Source organism: Monopterus albus, unplaced genomic scaffold (genome assembly GCF_001952655.1).
Source record: "Monopterus albus unplaced genomic scaffold, M_albus_1.0 scaffold20.1, whole genome shotgun sequence".
In the NCBI taxonomy this organism is placed as follows: Eukaryota; Metazoa; Chordata; class Actinopteri; order Synbranchiformes; family Synbranchidae; genus Monopterus; species Monopterus albus.
In genome coordinates this window covers 515,982-521,874 of record NW_018127900.1, presented here as the reverse complement: position 1 = coordinate 521,874, position 5,893 = coordinate 515,982, and the positions used below count along the sequence as shown (strand labels likewise).

At 40.8% G+C, this 5,893-nt stretch overlaps 1 protein-coding gene across 6 annotated transcripts in view; it reads right to left on the bottom strand.

Moving 5' to 3' along the window:
* aopep (aminopeptidase O (putative)) overlaps window positions 1-5,893 on the bottom strand; it is a 75,714-nt gene that overhangs the window by 63,936 nt on the left and 5,885 nt on the right. The gene's annotated exons all lie outside the window — the stretch shown is intronic.

Sequence of the window (5,893 nt, the reverse complement as noted above, 5' to 3'; positions counted from 1 at the left end):
CTTTGCACAGACAAATGAAATTACCCGCAGCCTCTAGTTTCCACTATCACACACATGCCCCAGGATGCAGACCCAGAGCAGCAGCTTCCCCTGTGCTATACAATGGACCCATCTATCACTCCAGAGAATGGGTCCTGTGGACTCATCCATTAGTTAGTAGAATGGGTGTGCAGTGACAGCCCTGTCTTGCCACAGCCTCTAATCCAGAGTTATGGCACAGTGCATCTGTGTTACTGTTAAATGTAGTACTATATGCCAGCTGTTGCCAGCAGGTTCACATCTGAGGGCAGTTCAAAGCAACACCATCACTCACCAACCACTGATTACAACTGAAGCATACAGTATATGGCACCTGGGAAAAGACAGCACATACAGTATGACAGTGCTTATAATTGTGCGAACTGCTGCACATCTCAGCAATTGGTGATCATTATAAAATTCAACTCAACTACCATGAATGAATTGTTTCCTGAATATTCCTATGGAGAAATACTTGCATGTTTACAGCAAAATACATACAACCCTTTCTTATCAAGCAGTGTAAGAGTTAACAGGTGGCTCCTTCAGTTGTGAGAAGGTACTGTAGATCAGGTAAACCAATACTGCAGATATAGAAAGGAAGCTGAGAGGCCTGAGATAACTACAATGGAATGTTCCTTCAGTAACAAAACACTTGCTAAACTGGACACTTCTGTCTTCAACAAGAGTACTCAGGAAGACATGGCCAATGAAAAGGAACAAGAAACAGAAAAACAGAAATAAAGCTCACTTAAAAATCTATTTCCAATCACTTTAAAAAGTGTGCACAGGACACTCCCTCTCCCTCTGTCCAGGTGCAAGCATAGAGAGCTGCCTTTTCAAATGGCAAGACTTTTGTGTGGCTACAGAAGTGAAGGAGATCCAGTCAAAGAGGGAAGAAAGAAACACCTCATCCTTGACTATTTAATTAACAGTTGTCTGCTGTGCCAGAAAATCTGACCTCCCACATCCCACCTTCCTCACCCTAAACTCTCAAAACTCCCCCCTTCCCCCGAAAGAGCAGGTCTGTGTCCCACACTTCTAGGATTACTTCACAGATCAAACTGGAGAAGAGAGCAGAAAGACAAGAAATCCACCGAGACATCAGAAGGAAGAGCAGGGGACAAGCAGTGGTACTACTGGGAAAGAAACAGAGAAAAGGGGAATGGCACAGGTCAATAATGAGGCAGGATACAATTCAGGAAGTGTATAAAGTGATGGGAATTATGACTGACACCTGAAATTGAGGCGGAGTAGCATCTAATCTTTTTATTTGCTTTTCGTGGTCTGCTGTTATAGTTACTTATTTATGAAAAAAACAGAAAAGTTAATGATCTTTCCTTAATTCTCAACTTCATCTTTTAAATGCTGTTGATTTTGGATGATTCATCTCATTATCGTTGACCACTTTCTAAAGTAAAACATCTACACTGTGAACATTATAATGTGAATTTGGCTGTTTGGGATCACTCTCCTGAAGCTGCATTACCATGTGGGGAATAAATTATGTAATGCAACAGCAATTTCAACCATACTGAAATTAATGAAACCCATACCCTTTATAAAATATGCATAGGAAATCAATCTAAAATCTCTGTGGTATGTTTTCAAAAATGGTCGGCAGTAATGTGAACAATATGTGATATCTAGTTAATGGGGTACAACATGCAAAACCGCTGGCCTAGCACTATAAAAGGTGAAAAAGAGCTCAGGTGGCAGAGTAAAGAACTGTGGGACAGCAGCCGATTATCCTGCAGGGTGCCAACTCCCCGGCCAGCACTGCAGCTCAAAACTTCCTCCCAACAGGGACCAACGGCCAATGCAGCTTCCTGATACTGTACCCCATAAATAAACAATGCAGTCAAATGAAGTCAGGCTGAAAATCCTACAGTGTCACTCAGAGAAGTCAAAAGGTATAGTATAGTATAGAGAAGTCAGATTTTTTTTTTTTTACCTAGTGCCTGTGACAATTAATATGACTGCCCAGATCAGCTAACCATGCAAGTGGAACTAGCAGTTTAACTACTTAAGAAATCTGAGTACAGTTGGAGAATAAAAAAAAAATAAATAAAAAAAAAACTATTTTGGAAATAAATGTGTTATTTAGGTTGAAAAAAACAGCAATAATCAAGGAAACTGATAATAAAAGTGCAATAAGATGTGCAGAGAGACAGATGTTTACGTATGTGTGGGATTATCAGAGACCAGCATCAAGTTCATGTGGGGCGGCACTCCCTTCCCCAGCCACCAATAAAAACAACAATAACAAAAAATTGAACCAAAATGTCAAAAATTTCACCACCAGAGAACAAACGGGTAATGACAAATGATCTATGTAGCAATAAATACACATTTGTGCACCACTATTTGGACAATACATACATTCATACAAACACAAAAACAGGAATTTGGCTTTTTTACAATGAAGCAAAACAAAACCCACCTAACCCACACTACTAAGAGGTCCATTTCAACACTTTCATTTCCTCAACAAAATGCGGGGAAAGTACCAAGATCTCAGTGATGTCAGCCATATCTACAATTGGGCATGATGCAGACATGATTATTACTACAAGTCCAGCCATTGCTGTGGGATAGAACTCAGCTTCAAAGAGCAAGAGGAAATGCCGTGCCCTTCCTGTCACTCCCAGTCAGAATCAAATGACGTGGTTGAGATGAAATGAGGAGATTACGATACATGCTCAAAAAAGAAAAGTATGAGCTAAGGCAGATAAAAGCAAAAACACAAATGTACAAATGCAACCACATACAAACACACGTGACTAATTAATAATGTTCAGGAAACAGTGGGCGGCCTGACTGTGACAACTCAGAGCAGATCCATTATATTTAGAACCTTGGTTTACAACGTTCTCATGTCCTTCAATCACACAGGACAATGAGCTTTTTATATGGACTGCAAACAGAAGTAACTTCTAGGGATTCCCCAACTGTGTTCACTGAACTGCAGCTTTCATGCTCCATTTTGTTTTCTCTCAGGCACCCTCTTCATCCTACATCCTCCTTAACCATCTTATATTGTTTTTCCTTTATCAACTCTTCAGTGTCTTAAATGTTTTACTAATAGCCTGGGGAGAGTTTAACACAGCAACACTTGTACAGTACATTCCATTCCTTTGGCCTTGTTTGTCATAGGAACAGGTAAAAACAGAATACAATAAAAAATAAATATATAATATAAAAAAAAAAGTTCAGATATGCATAAAGACTGTTTGGAACACACTGCACATCTGGTGCATGTTAATACTGTATGTATCGGTTGATAACTTCGACTACTACAAAACTCTTGAAGCCAAAAGCAGAAGATATGAATCATGTTGGAATAAAACACATTCATGCTCCCATAGTCACATTAAATAAACAAAATGTGGTTATGCAAAATCCTATGAATTGCTGACTGGTTTCATCTGCCTAGGCCTAGTACCCTTCTGTATGAACACACTGTATGCGGCGCAGCTCTTGAATGCAGACCTGCCCTTACTTGACTTCTTAATCTTCAGTTTCCTGCCCTCCCTCACCCTATCTCAGTATAAAAACTTCACACCACTGTAATTCCTCCCGTTTCACCTCTGCCCTCCCTTCTCAGTGTCACACTGCAACAGCTTCATGCCTCCTTGCCACAGTTCTCTGGTCCATAGCCCCTCCAGTCCTGCCGTTTCCACTGAAGCATTGCACAAAAGCTGTGCTTGGCTCAATCCCACAGACTGGGACCCACATACCTCCCAATCTCTAGATTGAATAGCACTAGTCTCTGAAGTGCTTCCAGGGGCTAATGGCTTTTGTTGCTGGGAATAATCCACACATCCTCTCCCACATCCTGGGGGTCTGCTGGTCTGTTGTGAACCCCACTTTTACCCTCTTCATCTCTCTCTCACATCTCCATCTCTGTCTACGCTTCCTTTTCAGTTCACCTCCCACCTTCCTATGGCACAACCCTGTGGTTAAGTGCGGAGGCCTGAGAAGGGGATGCTGTGGGTTATATTGGGTCAGTGGGTTGAGAACCATGCAGAGTTTTATAGGGGAGTGCAGGTGCTGTCTGAAGCTAATGAAGGCCCTAAATCTTTTTTGTCATCTGGATCTAACTGGAGCCTAGACAGCCAGGGCAAAGGGAATAAGCACTGAGGAGCTATCTTCATAAGAGAAAGAAAACATCCGTCAGGCAACAACCACAGCAGACCAGCCTCTGTGTTAGCACTTGATGTCTGTTCAAAATAAATACAGCAGGGAGACAGATATTCACGAGATGAGGGGAAAGTTTTTTTTTGTTTTGTTTTGTTTTTTTAGATCAAAGAGCGCTCTATATTTTGGGTGAAGTAAAATAAATATGCAAAGTTGAGAACCAAGTCCAGACTGTGACCCTCTTGTCGCCCTCTGTCCTTCAAAATATTTCTGATTGAGAACACTCTTGGCTATAACATCAGAAATTTACTATTCAGGTATGAGCTCATATCCTGTCTGGGGGGATGAGAAAGGCAGAGACAGACAGAGAGAAAGAGAGACTGTGGTTACAGAACATAGACAGTGAGACGATGTTCACTTACAACCATAACTGGTTTACTTCATCAGCAAAAGTGCTTTTTTTTTTAAAAAAGCCAAACATTTTTATCCTCCAATTTTAACATCATTCCTATGGTTAGTGGCTGGCCTTCAGTCATATCTACAGGCAAGTACTATTTCACAGAGAAAACATAAAACTTGATTTCCAGAGAAACAGCCACTGCTGTAGAACGTTTAAGGCTAAACAGAGAATAAGAAAGAGCAGAAAATGGAAAACACAGGGGGCTTGGCTTGAAGACTAAGGGCTATTATGAGGGCAAAAAGAGAAACAAATCAGGAGATGAAAAGAGAAATAAGAGTGAAGAATAAAGAAGTGAAAGAACAAGTTGGTTTTCATGATAGAGGCATGATAAAAAACTAGAGATAAAGCAGTAAAAGGTGGAAGATGATAAAAAAGGGGAGTGGGGGAATGGAGCTAAAGAGAGGCACATGATGGGGGTAAAATGGAAACAAAGAAATACATAATGGAGAATTATCTAAAGTGCCTAGGATAGTGAATGTGTCATTCTGTGGCTTTGCGCCCACCCACCCATCTGCCCCCGGACCTCCACTAGAACTGCACACAAATATACATACACACATAAATACACACAGATCCAGTGTGGAGCAGAGAGTCTGCAGGTCATCTAAAACCTCTGCTGGTAAAAAGAAACAAAGATATAACAAAGCAGACTATTGACTGACTCACTAAGTCAATGAAGCTGTGTCCAGAAAAGAGGTTAACCACCTCTCTCATCAAGACAGGCGGGGCTTGGGAACAGGGTTTTGGGGTCTTCAATGGTCGGGGGAATGAATTAAAGAAGAAGAAAGACCATGTTATATTTGGAGGAAGACAGAAGAAATGTAGAAATGTAAATACAGTGTAAACTAAACTGACTTGGCTGAGAGTGTCAAGCTCATGAACAAAATGTAAAACAGAAGTGTGAACAGGTTAAAAGATGTGGTGGGAATTCATTAAAGGCATGAAAAGGGGTGGAACAGAAGATGACAAGAGTTTTGGAAAAGGGAAGGAAGGGAGGGAATAAAAAAGTAATGAAAGTTAAAGGTTAATGATGAGACAATCAAAGAAAACAGGGACAGTCTGGCAGCATTCACTCTGAAACATCCTTTTCTAAGCTCCATGGATGCAGCCTGGAGGTTAAGTCCCACAGGTCAGCGGTGAAAGCAGTTATGCTAGGGGGAAAAGGGAGGCATGACAAGTGACTGAACAGAGTTTAGAGGGAGTTATGGTTGGAATATTTAACTCAAGAAAAAATTCCAATAGGGAAAATCTAAAAAAAAAAAAAAAAAAAAAAGA